The following is a 22178-nucleotide window of genomic DNA, read 5'->3' as shown; positions in this document are numbered from 1 at the left end:
TTCATCAACATATAACATTTTAGATTTTATTTCTCTTGATAAGAAATGGATTTTTGTCTTCTCGTGTGATAATGCTACTTTATATTAAAATAGCACTTTTTATTTTTGATAATGTATGTGTAAAAGATAAATTTTTTTTAAAAAAATAAAAATAAAATAGGATCACACATTTTTAGGGCCAATCCAAATGCATTGGAGTACACAAGAATAAAAATCATTAATCATGGATTGATTATTTACACCTTCATAAAGTCAATTTGATACATAATTTGCTTCAATGAAAATATTTCTAATTTCTTTCAAAAAAAATATATGTCTAATTTTCCAACATTTGGAGGATTCTAGTAATATATATATGAATGTCATCAATGATGTCTTAAATTAATTTTTACGTTTCAACTTTCAAGCAATCCAATTCTAAATTAAACAACCCTATCGATCCAAAGTATCTCAATTCTAACAACTTTGGTTGCCAAGAGTCGATCTTAGGCAATTAGTGGTAGCAATTTGTCACTTTTCTCTAAGCTTTACAAAAATCCTAATCCACATTATGCCAAACATAGTCACCTTGCTATGAAATATACATGACAAAGTCATCTCAATCTAGCATTATTTCTTCTTCTTTGGGTTTTCCTCTTTTTTCAATTTTATCTATTTCTTCATATATATAAGTTATTTTTGTCACAAAATAAGTAAACTGCTTTTACACGAATGTTAAAGTATTCGAAGTTAAAAAAAAAAACTTGTTGCCTTGTTGGAGAAACAAAAAAATTTGCCCCTTAAAAAAGTTAGATGCCAATTGTTTTGGAAATTATGTAGGCACAAAAACTGACATCACGAATATTTATACAAATGAAGAACTCGAACTTTTAATTTATGCAAATAATCGATCAGATACTGAGTGTTGGAGCTGAGTAAACCCTATAAGGGTTTTATCAATGATGTTGTCTAAACCTTGTGCGCAACATTGATAGTAATAAAATCGTTGACATATGAATGAATATGGCAATATTATTACTCATATTACATGACAAAGTTATGTGATTTTTCGTTAATGACAAATTACAGACATTTTAGAGCTCAAATTTTGGGACTTGAGCATAATTTGGTGACTCCAATAGCCATCAAACAGAAGGTGACAGTGGTAAATGAAAGTTAAATTATTAAGAAATTCGAGTCGGACACATCAATGATGCCCCTTAGAAGGCATAGAAGTCGATAAATTTTGTTGCTTATAAAAGTCAGCTTAATTTGGTGTATTTCTGAATTACTATCAGATTGACATTGTTTTTGGTTATGTGATCATTAACAATACTCTTACTGAAATAAACAAAAATAATAAATGGTCTGATCCATTTGGAGTGAGGCCAAAGCTAATCATATCTTGGTAATTGTTGTTATGGCTTATCATGGGTCCAAAGATTGATGGCAACAACCTGCAAATTAAATTGTGGATCTTGGAGCATCATATCATGCATATATATCTAGGAAACTACATTATTTTCTAATTTACATGAATTGTAATCCAAAACTTGCATGGGCATGTGTGTCGTATTTGTAGTACGTGGGGATCAAAATTTAGGACATACATGCATATATATATTTTTATATACTCGTATTAATTATTGGGTAATGTTAGAGGGCTGCATGTAAGCATTTAATATACTTCCTTTTTTAATATTAAGTTGGGAACTTATCGACAATTCACGAGCAAATCGGTGTAATAAATAATGTGTATTAATTGTCAATTCTTTCCATTTTTAGCTTCTTATATGCGGCTCTAATTCTTTTTCCTTAATTATTACTCCCTCCGTCCCCGATTGATAGTCACTTTTGCCATTTTTGATGACTCAAAATGTTAGTCACATTTGCTTTTTTCAAGTACCATTAATATTATTTTTTTACCAAAATTCTCTAATATTTGCAAAAATATTTGTGCAAATTTAACTTTCCCATGTAAATTTTACTTTCTCATGTACTTTAATTACTTTCTCTCTCTACTTTTTTATATACTCAATGTAAATTTACTTTTTCAATGTACTTTCTTTAATTCTTCTTAAATCCCGTGATTTTTCTTCAAAAGTGACTATCAATCGAGGACGGAGGGAGTATATCAATACACCAATTATATAAGTTTGCATAATTAAAATATAAGTTTGCAGGCATAATTAAAATAAAGTACATGGTTTGATTAATTTTGAAAATTCATTGAAAAAGTGCATAATTTGAATACACGTACAATATACCCATTGATTACTGATACCATTTTTGCAGATTACACGAGTTATTGCTGAGAGCAAGACACAACATTCATTGGAGATTATTGTTTTTGTTTGTTTTCAGTCTGTATTCTACACAAAATGATTTGATGTTGTCAGCAGTGAGCTCATGTTTGGTAAATTATCAACATTCAACCCGTTGGTTCTTTTGCATTTTTGTTTATTTTTTCGATTAAGCAAAAGACTCTAATTAGACTTTTATCCTCATGATTTTTTAATATATTACGTATCATTCACATGTCATACACTTAAAAGTGTAAGAGAAGGATTAAAGATCCTTACCTTCAAGAACTAGTAGTAGTAGATCATTAGTTTAAGCCTTTAAAGTCATAAGGTCGAATCCTCAACCTAATAGCAGGCCAATTTAAGTCTTAGATATTTTGTTCGGTTTATTGGGACGTTCAAACTGTACAATATTACATGTCTGTAAACACTTGACATACTACTATTGAGCTTAGTGCCTTTAGCTATATGGGGTATGCTTTGAGAATAAGTTTGCAACGGATCACATGTCAAAATAAATCCATTAGGCCTAGACATATAAGTATATTCATGAAATATAATAGACTGGTTCAATAGAAACTTTAGGTCATATTTAGGCTATATTTTTACTTGAAATAAGGTATATTGATGTATGAATTTATAATGTTTTTTCTTTGATTTGTTTGCTCCAAATTATTTTGGTTTGTGCTAGCATAATTTGATTGAATTTTAAATGTATTATATGCACACTAATATATAAGGGCAAATAAATCATTATATACGTAATAATATTTCTAAGAAATACATAATACAATTTTAACAATAGATTAAAAGAGAAATTCTTCATTAGGTTAGAACCTTATATGTATAAAAGAATAATAATTAGGAAACAATTTTTAACCTTTTTTTTTACGTATAATTTAAGTAAGGATGAAGTTAAAAGTAATTTTTTTTTTTTTATATAATTATAAATTGAACATTTATGACACCGATCGCTTTATTAATGTGTTTATATTTTAAACTAATACTTCGATACTATACTTTTTTTTTTTTTTGTACTTCGATACTATACTTATTATATTAAATGCTTATATAAAACCGCTATCTTAATTCATGCCGGGTAAAATTATGATGATCATATTTTTTTGAATGAAGTTTTGAAGTGGCCCATGAGGATTGCCGCACTTTGAATGGGCAAACAACATTGACAGATTATTGCACATGCCAACGAACAAAATCTCTCCTTTAGGTTGTTCATCATCTGGGCCCAGAATCTTTTACCATGAAGCCTTAGATAGTGTGTCACAATTTCATTGGACATTGGCATAGCTTTCTAGGGAGAGATTAGACCATATAGAATCTCGTGTAAAGCTATTGTATAACCAATTACTCTATTAGTAATAGGTGAATTGTAATGAAGGTTTTTTCCGCATTTAGGTTCAAAATTCAAATGAAAGGGGAGATACAATGTATGACCTACTCCATCTCAACCTTTCAATAACGATGTCAATTTTGTTCATTTTAAGTTAAAATAGCGTAATACAAAATCTAAATTTATGATTCAGTTCAATTAAACTGATGCAAATAATTTAAAATAGAGAGAGTAACACATAACAAACCACCTGACAAGGACTAATAGAGTCATAATCGATATAGTATGAATTCATAGAGAGCATAATTATACGGTCTACTCCGTATCATAGAAAGGTAATTAATCACTAATCTTGGTCATTTCAAATGGCAAAAAGTTTCTTTTGCCGCCTCATTGAATCAAGTGGAGCAAAACTAACTAGTGGTAAGCATGGATACAAATCACCCATAAACAAAATTATGGGCCATTATTATCACATTTTTATTCGAATCTTTTTTACCAAACTGTCTTTTAAATGTCAATGAATAAATCTCATCAGCATCCATAAATTGATTTCCTCTCGAGTAGAAACTATTATTTGATCTAGTACCTTAGGCTAATGTGCCAATTACTTCACATGAAGCATGAAATGCATCAGACCCACCATGAAATTTTGCCAGCAATATATCTTCTAGTGTCTAGTATATATCGGAAACTTTTAAATGATAGTGATAATATGTGTCCACCATATGTCACTTCTATTAAATCGGTAATGGCCCTAATAAGGCCTCTAATGCATATATACAGACTGCTGACCACTTATCTAAATTGGACTCCGACTGTGAGAATCAATGAATTATAAATGGGATAGCTCAATAGACTTATATTCTAATCATTTCTTTTTACACTTTTTAAAACGCAATATTTTTTTTCTAGATATAGGTCTCATCACAACATTTCAGTGGGATGAACTATTCGTGAATTGACTTCTTTTATATACGAGTATATTTTTTAGAAGTTCTTGAGATATTAATTTTAGAGGGGTGATTAATATTAAGATGGTATGATCTTTAGAAGAATCGCATAATTAAATCACATTAGTGGCTTCTTTATTTCCTTGGTGCATGTACCATTAATATATATCCTACCCATATTTGTCTAACTACATCCTCTAATATCAAGAAAATATGAAGATTGATATGTTTTGTCAATCAATCCAATTTAAGTCAAAGATTTTAGCAGTATGACATTTTGGATATTCCTTTCATTGAAAAGCAACGTTTTATTCTATGAAATTTTGTGAACTTTGATCGTTATCATGTTCACTTTCACAGTTTCACTAATTTAATGTCATGCATTAGTATTACGAATTGATAATTCTTTTCAAACTTTGTTTTCTAGGTAATAAAATATCAACTAATCTATCTATCATTATCATTTTCATTCTCATTGATGTCATGTATAATGTTTGTACATGAATATTACAAACTGATAATATTTCACAAAGTTTAAGTTTGAGGTAATAATTGTAAGCTAGAATTCTTAAATATTAATCCAATAGAAGTAATGATAGGATCATTTCTAACTAGAGTTAGATTTGGATACTCAATATGAGTAGACACATTTTGTGAAAGTGTATTCGATTTCATTGTTAAGAGTAAGTGTGTGATTATTATGCGCCCCATTTTATTTATTTATTTATTTATTTATTATTATTATTTTTTAAATAAGAGCTTCACTTTATAACCCAAGTGTTTTAAAATGACATCCAATTTGGGCTTTGTTAGTGGGCTTCCTTACCTTATATGTTTCACAATAACTTTTAGTGCTTTGATGTTTTGATCAGTACAAAATACGTAGTATGAAAATACTTTCTAATGTACTCCGTAAATGTTAGTGTTAGGCCAAATGATGGTACATACTTATTAACTTTTGAATTATTGCTTTCCAAAAGCTAACAAAACTAACTTTTGGAGTGGTGTTTGTCAAATGTCAACTAATAAATTTAACATTTAAAAATTTAATTATATCAACAATTAGTTTGTAATGAACACTTAAAAATATAGTTTTTTTTTTTTTTTTTTTTTTTTTTTTTTTTTTTGAAGAATACCAAATAGCTACTTTGACGTTACTTCTAAAAGCTAAAATGTACACTTATGAAAAAAAAAAAAAAAAAAAAGACATAGTCACATTTATCATCTACTCCCTCCGTTTTTAAATACTTGGTCCACTTTTCTTTTCCGACCGTTTTTAAATACTTGCTCTATTTTCTTATTTAGAAAACTTTTACAATATTTAATTTATTTTTCTCACCTCGTGGGCCCACCATTAATAATATTTTATAAATTTCATGTTCTCTCTCCTCCAATTCTCTCCACTACTTTTACTTTTTACAACTTTTTTATTCTTCCATACCTCAATATTTTATTACTTTCTCCAATTTCTCTTAAATTAACGAAAAATGAACTTCCGTTATTGTTAAACATAAGAAACCTTGATCTTTTTATTTATACTGGTTTTATGCCCGAACGATGCCCAAAAGGTTGATAAAATTTAAGATAACATTTTTACTTGAATGTTAAATATGGTCAAATAATAATTCGTTCTAATAATGTAGGATGTTTAGATATACGATATTAGAGTGTACTTTTTTGTGTCTTAGTGATGCCTAGGTTGATAAAATTTGAAGATAATATTTCGACTTGAAAGTTAAATACGGTCAAATAATTAATTAATACCGACAAGATTTATTAATTATTATATTTTTCTAAAATAATAATTAATTAATTATTGTATTTCCAAGAATTGGAAGCTATATAAACATCCAAGTGAAGAGAGATTAAATATTAAAAAGGTTATCAATGTAGTAGTCCGTACAAAATTAGGCCTAGAGTTTCATGTTAGCGGTGAAGTTAATATTTGGGGCAAAGCCCGATAGCCATATAGTAAGAAATGTGGGCCGGTGGTGGCCCATGTCATGGTAACATCGCTATACTACTTAATACTCCCACATAATATGTCAACTTTTTGGCACTCTCTTGCATTTAAGTGCAATGTACAAAACCTCTCTTTTATTTTTTTTATCCTAAGTTTGCAATCGAAATTAAATCTAGCTCCACGGGTTAAATTCTTAGAAAGGATGTACTCCGTATAAAATTAAATCTCGTTTAAATCATTACACTTACGATGCCTAAAAAAACAAAATTAAACAATTGAAAACTAATGTACCGTGCTTGTTTTTTGTGTCTTTAGCCTTAACCTTATTTTCTTATTATTACAGATGTTTTTGGTCTTATATCATTATTTTCTGTATCTTTTCTTCTGTCAAAAACAGATGGTTGATTAGAGTATCGTTTTTGGTTCCAACGCCATATTGCTTTAGCTCATTTCATTTTTAAATTTTGATGTTCCAAAATGTGTAAGAGGTAGAAATCCCTTAGCATGAGGAATTGAGAAGTCATCATCATCGTCCTCGGAGTCCTCCGAGTTACGATATAATTATATTAGAGACCGAAAAATTGTCTGATTTAAAAAAAAATATGATATACGAATTATTTATTTAAAGTATCATATTTTATTTTTATTGTTCAACATAAGTATTTTGGCTTTTATATTTACCAATGTACAACTTCCACTATTTCTTCTTGTCAAAAAAAAAAAAAAAAAAAAAAAAAAAAAAAAAAACCTTCCACTACTATTATATCTAATTTTCTACAAATAATTCATTTTATAACCAAAAAAAGTATCTACAGATAAATTTATAAAATAATTATATTTTTAAAAAAAATAACCCAATAATAAATAAAAAAAATATGAAGCATTGTTTTAGGTCAAAATAAACATGTAAGAATCACCTTAATACTATTTCTCAAAAAAAAAAAAAAAAAGAATCACCTTAATACTGAAAGGGATATATAATATATACTCCGTAATCTCGTAATAGAGCATTATTTTGTTTTCATAGGACTGGGCTGGTTTGCTTTTATATTTAGTAAAAAAAGATCTAGATATTATCATCATTTCATCATGTATGGGTCTAATTTAGAAAAAAAAAGAGAGCCAACAAAACACATTCTTGTCTATAAAAAATCACTTTAACTTATACCCACGATTGATTAAAACTTTTTCTTTATTCAACTTTTCTTTTCTAAGGGTTTTTTTTTTTTTAGATTTTTTTTAAACTTAACTTTATCAGTACATATATTTTACACTTATGATATTATGATTAAAAAATTTACTACCTCCGTTAATTATTATTATGTACAACTTTTGAAAATTTTTATATCTTACAAATAATACCTCAAATTGCACATTATAATTAACGGAAATAGTAGTTTTTTCTTCTTAATTTTAGTGTTTTTAGTAAATGTTAGGTACAAATTTATATACTCTATATCCATATCTAACAACTTAATGTATATTTTAGGTTTATCTAAAAATGAAACATAATATTATAATCCTGAAAGGCAAATCTGCATGATATTGTGGCATATTCAATCTTTAGAGTACAAGTGCACTCATATGTTTGAGTAATTATAAAAAAGAAACAACTTTTTTTTTTTTTGAAGCCATAAAAAAGAAGCAACTCATTAGTCATTACTTATAATTTATAATCAATTGAAGATAACTTAGTGCTCAATGTATGTTTTTGGCAATTAAAGGTCACAATTAGGTTTATGTGACACGTGTTGAGGAGCCCTTATTACCAACTCTTTGGTGCACTTAAATATCAAAACAAGGCCCAAATGTTTTATCATTTTTAGATTTTTCACTATCATTTTATTTGTTAACATCTTTTTTTGTATTTGGTGCGAATACTAGAATTTTTGCTGGATCTTGGTTTAATGCAAAATTAAGAATAGCTTACCTAACTATTAATTGAAAATCAATTAAGAATAGTACTCGTACTTTGTATTAACTATCGTTTTAAATAACAACGGATTTTGCAAACACTTTTAATACCCACAAAACAAGAAATGTGTTAGCATTAATTAAGAGTATAGATGAAAATTTGATTATTATTTGATTTTTTAACTCGAACAAAAGATGTTCATAATACAACTGAGTGTATCATCATATGCACATGATACACCCGCACTTGCTTTATACAAGTACTTAGTTGCTAGTGATTTGATCCTCTTCCAATTCATGAGCAACTAAACAAAAATATTGTATTAGGTAGTGTACGATATACACCCAGATGTAAAATAAAAAATAACAATAGCAAAGACAAAGTACTCCGTAATGCATAAGTAGTAAGATAGTTGATCAATCATACAACTCAATTTAGAGTTTTTTTTACTAATTTGTTAATTTGATGGACCTATGAATTTGCTGACAATCAATTGCCTAACTTCAAGGCTGTCCATTGAAAGATTGGATTGTATAGCTAAAATAAATTTAGGTCTGACACATTTCACTAGATACTAAAATGATAATGAGAGTGTTGCTTAGCTATATATTTTGATACTCACTTAATTATATTAGTAGAAGTAATAATAAATTAATTAATAATTTCTCTTTCTTAAAGAGACGCCAAATTCCATTGGGAAAAGCTTCTCTGTCAATCTCCACACACGACAAAACAACTTGGGCCATTCCCTACTTTGTTCACTTTATAACCCCATTGCAAATACACAATTTTATAAGCCCTTTTTTGCAAATTACTTACCTTTTTTAGAGCTATATAATCCCTCAACATTTCTCCTTCATTACTCATTGAAAAACATACGCCTTTTTCCCTTTTACCTTTCCATCTATTTTCTAATATAATTTTTAAGGGTACTTTCTTTCCCTTGAGCTCATAAGAAAATAAATATATATTTATACATATTCATAAAGTTTCATGCAAAAATGGCTATTGATTGCATGAGAAACATACCTCATACTACCACAAAAACCTACCAAAACTCAAAAGATGACACACAACTTGTATTTGATTCCTCAATTCTTAGCCACCAACATAGCATACCACAACAATTTATATGGCCTGATGATGAGAAGCCAAGCATCATTGACCCGGAAGAGCTACCAGTTCCCCTCATCGACCTCCAGGGTTTCCTATCAGGGGATTCCCAGGAAACCCTGGAGGTTTCAAAGCTAGTGGGTGAGGCTTGCCTCAAGCACGGGTTTTTCCTAGTTGTGAATCACGGTGTTGATTCCAAGTTGGTTAGGGATGCTCATAACTTGATGGACGATTTCTTTGACCAACCCCTGGCTCAGAAAGAGAAGGCTCAAAGGAAGTTTGGTGAGCATTGTGGCTATGCTAGTAGCTTCACCGGTAGATTTTCTTCTAGTCTTCCTTGGAAGGAGACTCTCTCCTTCCAATTCTCTCCTCCCTCTTCTAATGATGAGTGTTCATCCTCTTCCAACAAAGTTGTCCAAGAATACTTCAACAATAAATTGGGTGATGATTTCAATCACTTAGGGTAAGCTAATTTAATAACCCAAACATTTTTTTTTTTTTTGGTTATTAATATTCTTTAAGATCATTCAAAGGTGGAATATTATAGTTAACTCATTTGCTTACAACATATACTTGAATGAATACACAGGAAGGTGTACCAAGACTATTGCGAGGCGATGAGCAAGCTATCCCTAGGAATCATGGAGTTGCTAGGACTAAGCATGGGAGTAGGAAGAAAAGCATTTAGAGAGTTTTATGAAGACAATGAATCAGTGATGAGATTGAATACTATCCACCATGTCAAAGACCGGACCTTACACTCGGTACCGGGCCTCATTGTGATCCAACATCATTAACAATCCTTCATCAAGATCAAGTTGGAGGTCTTCAAGTGTTTGCAGATGGAAAATGGCGTTCCATTTCACCCAATTTCAACGCTTTTGTCGTCAACATTGGTGACACTTTCATGGTACGTGTATGGAGCGTCCAATAATATGTCACTAATATCTTATCCTAACTCTTCCTTTGTCCTAAAATTGATCACCTTATATATACTTGTTTTATACTTTTATGTGAAATGTCACTCTCATATCTTCAGTGAATTAAAACTTTCTAGGGAGATTTTTTTATACATATTTTTTTTGGTTGATTTGAATTGAAAAAATTAAATCTTTGTTACTTTTGATATTAAAACTTTGTGTCTCTAATCATATCATTGTGATTAAATTAGATTTTTTTTTCATAATTTTTTTTTTTTATTATTTTTAAGTAGCTCCTCTAAAGTTTCAATAAATAAATACAAGGATATATAGATCCCACAACAAAAACCCAAAATAAAATAAAATTAATTAGGTATTTCGCTTTTTAACTTCACTAACTTATAAAGGAAAGTACAAGTTTTTTTAGGACACCTTTTTATAGCAAAATGTGAAAATATAATATCTGATATGTTATGAATTTATGATACGTGGTTGACCTTTTGTTATCAATATAATTCATTTCAGCTGATGGTGCCATAATATACTAATTAAGTTTTTGCAAATTATAAGGATTATGGATAATAAGCACTAAATAAAATTTTGAATTGAATGGTATAAATAATAAATTATGTGTTACTCTATCTTATGTTATGAAGTATTATAATATGCAACTATTTTTTAACTGTTTATCCATAACCCTAAAATTAAAGCTACGTACGTTTCTCACGTTTGTCTTTGATGCTATTGCAGGCTCAATCGAATGGAATATATAAGAGTTGCCTGCATAGAGCAGTGGTGAATAGTGAGAAACCAAGGAAATCACTAGCATTTTTTCTATGCCCAAGCAAGGACAAAGTGGTAAAACCACCAAGAGAACTTGTAGACAATGAGAACAACCAAAGGAAATATCCTGATTTCACATGGCCTATGTTGCTAGAATTTACACAAAAGCATTATAGAGCTGATATGAATACTTTGAAAGTGTTCTCTAAATGGGTTCAACAACAAAGAGCCTAAGTGGTGGAAATATAATATAAATGTGACCTATGTTGGAAGTTAGCCCTTATTTAGTAAACTCCTTAATTTGGAAAAAAACAAGACATTGGAAATTGAAGGAAAGAGGAGATAGAAATGGTGCATGATCATAGTAAAAAGGAAAGTTTCCATGATAGTTTGGAGATTGAAATTATGAAGCTATGCAAGTTTTATTTCTTTCCTTGCTTTATTATTTAGAAGATAAGTAGTATTAGTAGTAGTAGTTAGAGTTAGGTTGAGGTATTGAGTGATATAATGTGAGAGTAGTGATAGATAATCAAAATTTGGCTTTTATTTCATGTATAAAATTCAATGGAATAATATATCAATCTTGTGATTCTCGAGTGATGAATACAAATCTTTAAATTGTTCGTTGATGATTATTAGTGTTTAATCAAAGTAGATTGATAACAATATTAATGCATGTGGCTGTAAAAGAGTAAAGATTCCAAATTTAACTACTACATAAGAGAACAATGCATGATGACAAATTATCATTTTGATACAAACTTCGTCCATATGAAATGAACGTAATTAATTAACTCTATCATTCTAAACTCTGATCAACCATCTTCATTTTTAAGCTACATTGGAATGTCACAGCCCAGCTTTGGACATGTTTTTCCTCACCCACAGAACAGGCCCTTAAAATCCACGTGACCATAATTTTAAAAAAAGCGCTGACCCTATTAAAAAAAATCTTAACCTTACCTTTTCACCTTCTTCCCTTTAAATTAAAACTAAAAGACCACCATTTCCAAATTAAAACCAAAAATTCATCCTAAATCTTTGATTTTGCCTTTTAATTTTCAAAACAAAATTAAATTCCCTTTAAAAATTCATCCAAAACCTTTTAAAAATAATCGTTTAAAAATTTAAGGGCCCAATTTTTATAGTTAGAACAGGGCTATCTAATTGCTAGAGACGGCCTTGGAATGTCAAAAGTGAGATATATAAAATAAAATAAAGTATCCACTAAGTGTGTGATAAGTCCTTTCACTCCTTCTCTTAGCTTCTCTTATATATAAAGAGTAATTTGACATGTCCTTAATGAGTATTCCATTCGATGTTGCCCCAATAGATGCGGCTTTCCAATACTGAATAGGTAAAAGACTCCCACTAGATATTAAGGCCAAGTTTGGGTTGGCTGAATTCGAATAGCACTAACGTATGTCCAATTTTCATGTGCTCACCAATATCAAATATGACACTCTGAAAATATTAGCATCTAATTAATATATACTATATACTATATGTTCTCCCATTTTTATGCATAAATAATAGTATCTTTTTAAGCCCTCCTACCTAAAGCCACTACCCTACCAATGCAAGATCATGAGTTGGATAAACTCATCTAATAAAGTTCAAGCTCACCAACTCACATGACTTTATAAATATACAATCAAGCCTAAATGTACTTCCCATCGATCCAAATATATATGTGTACTATTGTGAAGATACATGGTATAGATCTAAAGCTTAGATATATATAAAAATATCTTATTATTTTCATTAGCTTCACCACCGTTCACAAAAAACATACCCTATAAATTGAAAAAGTTATGCAACAAGACTGATCACGATGAGTCAACTATGGAAAAAGATATGTGTATTACTCAGTAAGTTTAGCTACTTTTTAACCCTTAATATAATTATATAGGAATCATGGAGAATAAGACAAAGATGCAATCAAAGGGACTAAAAGGTTGAATATATTCTTTCTTTTATACAAGTATAATATTTTGGAGGTTTTACAACCTATAAATTTGTTAGGTAAAACTATAACAATATATATATATTTAATTGATAGTTTTTATAAAAACTTTAAGGAAAAATTAACTACTTTATTAATACAAATTTAATAAATGCCACCTTAAAAAAATATAGATGCTTAATTAACATTATCAAACAGTGGGAGTGGTAACTAACACCTTAAAGGTTAGTATACTCACAAAGAATTTAGGTATTACACATACATACTCATATATAGTGAATTGTAATTGGGTGAATAAAAATGATGTAATGGTGGCAGAATCTACGTCATATTATTTGGCATATAACCAATGAAAATTTATTATTTAGTTGGATTTACATGGGCAGGAGGTAAAAGACACTTTAGTATATACTTCCAAGTAAATGGCCCCCACAAAATTAATTGAATGATTCAAAAGAGAAGCTAAAATCCATTAGAAATTAATAATAGACTCAATTAAATTAGCTGCAAAATAATGTTGGTCATTTGGATTTATTGAGGTTTGTATATTTTTATATCTGAAGATTTGGAAGGTTGTGACAATATAGTATGTCAAGGAATACTTGCAACATTTGTCGTGGTGCTTGTCTTTAAACACTGCAACATTCTTCTGTTGATGTTAATTTATGAATATGCAGTACATTATGAAAATCAAGCATAGAGTTAAAATTCTTCAAGTCCCCACGAATTGAAAGAACACTATTTTCCCCACTATTAAGTAATAGTACCATAAATGATTAATTACCATTCTAGCTAGCTAGCGTACATATGAATTTAAATTACCCCACCTTTACTTTTCAATGGGTAGGTTTTTTTAAACATCGCAAATATTTATAGGTGATACTCGTATTTGAACGAGCACATAGTACACTTTAACTTACCTATGTCGAATGTGATTTATATGTTTGTGGTAGTACGTGGGTGAATGTAGTTATCTCACGTAGAGAAAATTTAAACTTTTTTTATTTTTTTATTTTTTATTGTCTCACGTATTGTATATATACTCTATATAAATTATCAATTTATTAGACATTGCAAACACTTATAAGACAATGTATTTACCAATTTTAATCTTGTTTAGCAAGCAAATCAAATACTTTATTCCTTTTTTTTTCAACTAACCTCCAATTTTAGATATACACGTACAATCCAACCTCATATAGGCCAACTCTAGATCGAGTACTAAATTTATCCCGGATTTTGGGAGATTAGGAGCCCTAAATACGACCCTCTTTCTTTTCAACATGGTCACTGGTGGAGGAAAAACATGTTTCAGCCGATAGAATTGAATATAATATGAGATTAGAAAGAAATCTGGACTTGTTCTCTTCACTTGAAACAAGTAGATCTAGTCTGAATTTTTTAAGGTCTGATCTGAATTTTTCTGGTTTGGTCTGATCTGATCTGATTTAACAATTTGACTAAACTTTGACCGCATTTTAATACTAATCTATAAAGAAAAATATTATCAAAATGGATCTTGTTAGATTCGTCTCATTATGAACTTTTTAAATATGTAATTTTTATAAAAAAAATTAATATGCAATTAACGATATTTAACAATAAGTAAATGATAATCAAAAGTTCTAATCTGAATCTTTCTGATTTGATCTGAATTTATTAAGGAATAAGTAATAAGTATCCGAAATAAGTTGAAAAGAACAAGTCCTAATGTCCTATTAAACCTCCCTTAGCTAGCTTTCCAATTTCTTAGAAAGGTTTATTGTCAATTTCTATTATTATACAACTAGTTATATCATGTGGATGGTACAACTATATACTTCAATTCGTATATATTATCTTAGCAAATATCTTCAATGTGGAAAGTGCATGTCTTTGATGAAGATGAGAAAAGACTTACACATGCATACCTTGAAAAAAAAGAAGTCCATGTGATAAATGAAGGCTATAGTTAGATATAAGTCAATTAGTTGTAAATTGTATGTTGTTCGATTTCCATGTTTTAATTGACATCTTTGAGTTACTTAAAACATAATATCAAATTTGGTTTGATCTAATTTTGACAAGAAAAATAGGCTATCTTTAGAAGACCTTACATGTTTACACTATTACAGATTTACAGTAGGCATGAAATAGGAAGATCCAATGCACACACTTTTTATTTTAAATAGTAAATAAAAGCTTTTATTAGTCTTTGTACACATGATTCACATTTTTTTCATTCCACGACTTTTTCATAGACCGGACCTTGACTAAAATCAAGTAATATGCAACTAAATCATATTATAATACATACCTAAAGTATACAATGATAGAAAATCCGATTTTTTTTTATTTATTTAATTAATTTATTTATTTGGTTCCTATCTCGCTAGAGAGAGAAGTTGTAAGAATAATAATGAGATTTTTTTTAGGGAAGAGATAAGGAAAATCCCTCAAATAAGTTGTATGAGGTTTTGATCCCTCGATCTTAATAATGTGAGATAGGAGCTGAAGCCATTAATCCATCACCTTAACTTCATATAAATATGAAAATAAAATAACTATGGATTAAAATTGTATAAAAGCTAAAACCATATACTAGTATATAACTATATATTCAAATGAGTCACAAAGACAATATAATGCAAATTTCAAAAAAAGGATTAGGGAATTTGAACCTATAACCTGTCATACACAGATGTGTGATTATTACTATATTCTACATGTCTTTGTCTATGTATACGCAACGTATAAATATAATAATCAATTGTACCATAAATAAAGGAGCCATTAATATGGAAAGTGCATACAAATGAAGACAAGGACACATAGGTAGGAATTGAAGGCTATGAAATAAATAGTAGTAGACTAGTAGCTAGGGTAAGCTAGTGTTACTAAAACTGCCCTTGTTCCAAAAGGCCCGCAATCACGTGGAAACCTTGTGGTTTATTCCCCCTTCTCATCTGGCTTTAACTTGACAACCCTAGAATAATTACAAATTCAAGTTGTCGTTACTCTTTTCCATCCCACATATAAGGACACTTGCTAAGATTGCACCATGGATTTCACCAGCCTCATTTGACATGTCCTAGTCTTTATATTTTTTGCTGGCCATATTCTCATTGCACTAGTGAACAACCTAAGTTTGTTCTTCTCATACTATCATGACCCCCCTCTCTCTATAATTTTTATTCAATTCCTCCTTTCAAGTTAAGAAAAGGTATGTATATGCATGCATGTATATCTCATTAGACATTTAACATGATCGAGTTGCCCCGGTGTCGATCTCTAATCATGCTATAAGATTATTCTATCTATATACAGTAGTAATAATTCAAATTGCGCACACAATAATCTTGTCTGCTCTAGATATATCAGGGATATATATACAGTTACAAATTGTTTTTAGTAGCCGACCTTTAATTAACCAACTATTACACAACAATTATTTGATGAACAGTGATTCACAAAGAGTAAAGAATGATATATCTTTTATCACCTAAATTCAAACTTGAATAAAAAATATTACTTCCTTCAATCACTCCATCTTTAATTCACAAAATATACAGGTGCTTAAACTATATATATCCCGTTCACCACTTCTTTACTATTATAATAATTTTGAGTCAACACACACTAATTGCTTCTTGTATGTGATATCTTATACGCAGTATTATAATAATTTAAGAGCTTAACCATAAGAGACAAGCGTACGTCTAAATAATATACTACGATGTCCATTATACCTTTCAGTCTACAACTCTACATACATACATAAATATGCTCAAGTGATAGATATGTATTTGGAAGTTGGACGTTAAGAGATTAGTCTGAAAGCAAGCCTCAGCTTAAATTCTCACCAACAAATTCCTTAAATCCTATCCAATCCATGTAAATGTTGTATGTATTTTTCAATTACCCCACAAAACTTTTGAAACAGAAATAGTTAACAACATACAAGTTGGCTTTATAAGAGTTCAAAAACGACAAAAGGTTGGCTTATATAAGAGTTTTAATTAATGAATATATTTGTTATTTTATAAAAGAAAAATACAAGTTAATGAATATATTTGTTATTTTATAAAAGAAAAATACAAGTTACCTTACTGTATATTCGTAATCAATTGTCGCAATTAATAAATAAGCACCACGACTTGATTTTGAAAGTTTTCCATACATGTAGACAACTAGACATGTTGTGATAGCTTTGATGTCTTCTGTTAATTAATTTGGGACCTAATTTCAATTTTTTAATTTATGTTTTAGCAACCTTGTTTAGTACACGTGGAAAGTCTCAAAGCTTTTTGCATTAGCTTTTGCTTCTACCAAATCTTAGTTGCCAAAGACAAACAAAAATTTAAAGCTTGTTCTTATTTCATAATTTTGCTTTATTATTATCTTTAATTTATTTTTTTCAAGCAAAATTTTAGTCCTAAATATATATACATTGCAGAAAGATCAATAGTCTATAAAGAAAAATACAGTCTAGCTTGCTACCTTCTTTTTTAATTACCTCCAAGTGTTGTTTTATGCATAGGAGAATGGAAAGTCGAGTAGGATCTACCTTCTTAATTATGGATAACTTTTTTCCCTTATCGACTACTACATAACATATATGTAGAATTAATATTATTTGCTCTCTATATATTATTCTATGGTTACATATGTATATTATCTTATTAACATGCACTACCAATTTTATATCGTTCAAATTCAATGTTAAAGCTAATGTCTATTATGCATGTAATTTTAGTAAATTAAAATAAATCAAAATCCAAATGTACGTGATTGTAAGCTAAAACAACTTTAATTTTGGATTATGGGGGGTAAGATAGATGATAGAATTGAATAAAGTAGATCATTAAAAACTACTTGCATTGTATATAGCTAATTAATTAATTAATACTAATTGTATAGCTAAAGACAATTGCATATTTATATTAATTACTACTAGTTGTATAGCTAAAAACAATTGCATACTTATATGATTGGTTGTGTAGCTCCAAAATTGCGATCTAGAAAGTTAAACAAGGCACATTTTAAAAGCAAAAGGTAAAATGGAAGATTACTATTCAACAAATTGATTTTATCATAAACGACAAAAATCAATAATTTTTTTTTGGTGGCTATGGACTACTTTCTACAAAACTTATCATTGAGCTAAAATTAATTAAAAAATTGACCAAAGCAATACTTTAATTAGTTGATATTGAGCTATATAATGACAAAAATCATGCATATAATTATTATTATCAAATTTGTTTAGGATCGGATACCTCGTCGTGCTTTGCAATTATTATTAATCAAGAATAATAACTCCATGCAAATATATTAATTAATTGTATAACCTAAGATCCGGATTCCTAATTATTAATGATTTTTTAAATTATATTTAGTACGTGCCACGGTGCCAGCATGTCATACACAAACGTATATACATATAACGGTTATTCAAGGTTTATTAGATCAGATATATTGTTGTTTGTTTCTAAATGTGCATCTGTCGTTTACTTTGTTGGTTAATTAGTGATTGATAGTGAAATCTTTAGTCATAGATATCATTTTATTAGAATAACAAGGCAAGATCCATTTCTTTTAATCGCTCTCTTTTATGAAATTGAACCATTTAATTTTGTTTTTCTCTCCTCTATCTTTCTCAATCTCTCTTTTTCTAGTTTTTGTAGTCGGCTAGTCGAGGTACGATTAAGTGCCACTTGCAACTGAACAAGTAGTTTCAATCAACTTCAAATTTTAACTAACTCTAGTGTTTAACGGGATGACAACTGTCAAACTCTTAAAGGTGGTGACGTGAAGCTGATGAGTTTAATTTCTAGTCTATATTATTGTCATTTGTGACCTGTACACAGAGAATGATACAAAAATCTAAATTACTCCGTAATATTTTTACGTCATTCGTCGTAATGTGTAATTTTCATTTTACGAAGTGTTTTTTCATAATTTATATTAATATGAATAATTCTAGTTATTTGACAATAATCAAGCAAATATTATTTTGTCACTTCTCAAAACATGCATTTTATATCTTTCAATTATCCTATCTATATACTAATTAATTTTGATCACATTTTAAACCGAGTCCAATTTGTAAAATTTAATGTCATTATTTTTTTAATTTTCGTTGGATTGATCACTACATTATCTAAATGTTAAAATTTAGTGATCAATTGAACGAAAATTATCATATTCAAATTGATACAAGTTAAAATAAAGAAATAATTCCGAATACATTTATATACCATATTAAGCCCACAGAGTGTATAAAATTTGGAAATCGAGATATTATTGTAAACACGTAGGGTTTGGTCCTTATTAACTTTTAGTATGGTACGTACTATACAAGAATTCAAGGGTAATAAAAACAGGGGGAAAAACTCAACCTTGGAAATTAATTATTATTTTTTTTCCCTTTTAAAGCAAAATTCATGTTTTTGCATGTATTATAAATTCATTTAATTTTTGTATTTATGTAGTTTTTCGATCAATCCTGATCTACAAAGGACCACATCATGGCGGGCTTAATATTACAGCATAGTCTTATCAAGACTCAACTAATTTTTTTTGGGATGAAGCTCTTGTTTTATTTTGTATTTTTATTTTTATTTTTTGGCTAAATAAAAGTTGGTTTTTTGAATAATTAATCTGTCGATTGCATGCATCAAAACGACAAATTTTATGGGAACTTCATGTCAAATTTGAGTGGAATTCATGTTATAGATAAATCCAAGTTCCATTATTTCTTTTTTTTTTTTTTTTTTTTTTTTTTTTTTTTTTTTTTTTTTTTTTAAGAAAGCTCCATTATTTCTGGTATTTATTTTACAAGTTTTAATTTTTAATTTAAATCATAGGTTTGTCATTTTCTCCTTTCTATTTTTATGCATTTTAATTAGTTTATTGATTGCCAAGTGTTCCTGATTTTTTTTGATGTTTAGTCATTTTTAGGAAAATTTGCAAATTACCACCCAAAAATAGTTCCATTTTCTAAATAACCACCCATTAAAAATTTTATTTTAAATTACCACCCACTAAAATAATTAATTACGCAGATTACCACCTTTTTAAAATTTCCGGTTGATTTCAGGCGTGTGGGGCCCACAGTCGTTATTTCCCTCCTAAATTATTATTATTTTTGTCGATTTCACTATTGTAAGCTACTCAAATACTTAAATCTGAGAATCACCTTATTCTCTTCCATTTCTGCCACAATAATTCCAACAACAAATAAACATAAAAGCTTAAAACATGCTTCAATCAATACTACCAGTACTTAATTAAGTGCACAAATTGCAAACACAACTTACCCAGTACAAACAGCAATTCAATGACAAAAAACCTAAATTGGGCAAAGAACATGAACCCTAAATAGCTAAACACTCAGTTTCCCCCAATTAAATAGGAAAAGAATCCTAATTTGCGAAGAAAGTACACCCTAATCAACTAATCAACAAGTTTTCCCCAATTTAAGCACAATAAGAACCCTAAATTTAAAGAATGTCATAGGTTACCTGATGCGAATTCACCTCTGAGGTTTCTTCAAGATGCTACAGCAATTACAAGGGAGTGAAATTTGAGGAATTTGGGGAATTTTTGAAGTACAAATCGCAAATTAGGGTAGGAGAAATGTTATATAGGGGAAAATCGGGGGGAAATTCATTTGGGAAGGAGAAACTAGCCGTTAGTAGCCGTTAGGAGGGCCCCACTCATCTGAATTCCATCGGATTTTGAAAAAGGTGGTAATCTGCATAAAAAATCATTTTAGTGGGTGGTAATTTAAAATAAAATTTTAAATGGGTGGTTATTTAGAAATTGATACTTTTTTTGGGTGGTAATTTGCAAATTTTCCTCATTTTTATTATAGTTTTCTTTAAACTCTTTCTAATAGTTTGCCAGTGATAATTTATTTTTTCTATGGCATGCATTGGATTCTTATAACCAAAAAATTCTTTGACTTTTGTCTTTTTGTGGGTGTTACTAATCAAATGCTTTTACTCATGTTAATTAGGATTTTAAATGTGGATATCAACTAGCTTAGTTTAAATGATTCTATCATGAAATTTTTTGTCTTTTGAAAGAAATCATGAAACTTATATTATATACTCTAAAATAATTAAATTTTTATTGTCATAATAATAATAATAATAATAATAATAATAATAATAATAGAATTCTTACTTCTGTGTTTGACTTGTTTAAATAAGAATTGTTTTACAAAAGAACAGGAGCATATATAATATTATGAGTCTCAAATTGATCGATGTAGATGTAATTTAATCTCTAACGTATTATATTTATATCTAAGTACTTTTTTGAAAGGCCGGCCTAATTAAGCCTTGACATCCAAAAAATTGTCTTATGTGTAGCGGGGAAAGTTTATAGGGTAGATGAGATTTGGCACCTCCACAAACTGTTTTTATAAATGTAACATTATAATATTCTATCCTTTAAATTCATCTTAAAATATATTATCACAATGATTAAAACATGTTATACTTTAAAGTTCAAACCTTGTCTTGTATAGTTGTATTAACTTCCTTGTTAGTGTACGATTGAGAAGTTTACATTTCAAGCTTAATAATAAACAATGTTAATGATACAATTTTATTGACATTATATACTAGTAGAGTAGTAGGTTTTAATTTAGGCTCTATTCTCCTCAATAAGTAATATGTTGATTATAACTCATTAAAATTCAGCAAGTTTGGTAAACACAATGTTGGCTAAACTAAATTTCATCAAAGATAAGTTTGATAAAATAGTTAAGTTGCGTTAAACAAAATATCTGTCACACCACTAATTCAAATTAGACTATTAATTTCAACAAACAGAGTATACTTTGCTTATTGCTTTTAGATTTATGGTCTTACTTGGCCCTTTGTAATGATTTAGGTGCAGTGAACTCAATCACATTAGTGGTTAGTACACATCATGTTGT

The 22178-nt window shown here is 29.0% G+C and overlaps 1 pseudogene across 1 annotated transcript; it reads left to right on the top strand.

Annotated features, from left to right (window-relative positions):
* The first annotated feature begins 9340 nt into the window (after positions 1-9340).
* Positions 9341-11872, top strand: LOC145630019 (gibberellin 20 oxidase 2-like; annotated as a pseudogene). The gene is made up of 3 exons (XR_014111997.1): positions 9341-10040; positions 10167-10487; positions 11248-11872. The product of XR_014111997.1 is annotated as a gibberellin 20 oxidase 2-like (transcript).
* The last annotated feature ends 10306 nt before the right edge of the window (positions 11873-22178 follow it).

Source organism: Chenopodium album, chromosome 5 (assembly GCF_948465745.1).
Source record: "Chenopodium album chromosome 5, dcCheAlbu1.1, whole genome shotgun sequence".
Lineage (NCBI taxonomy): Eukaryota > Viridiplantae > Streptophyta > Magnoliopsida > Caryophyllales > Amaranthaceae > Chenopodium > Chenopodium album.
The sequence above is the reverse complement of the archived record's forward strand: the minus strand, read 5'-3'. Positions and strand labels throughout refer to the sequence as shown.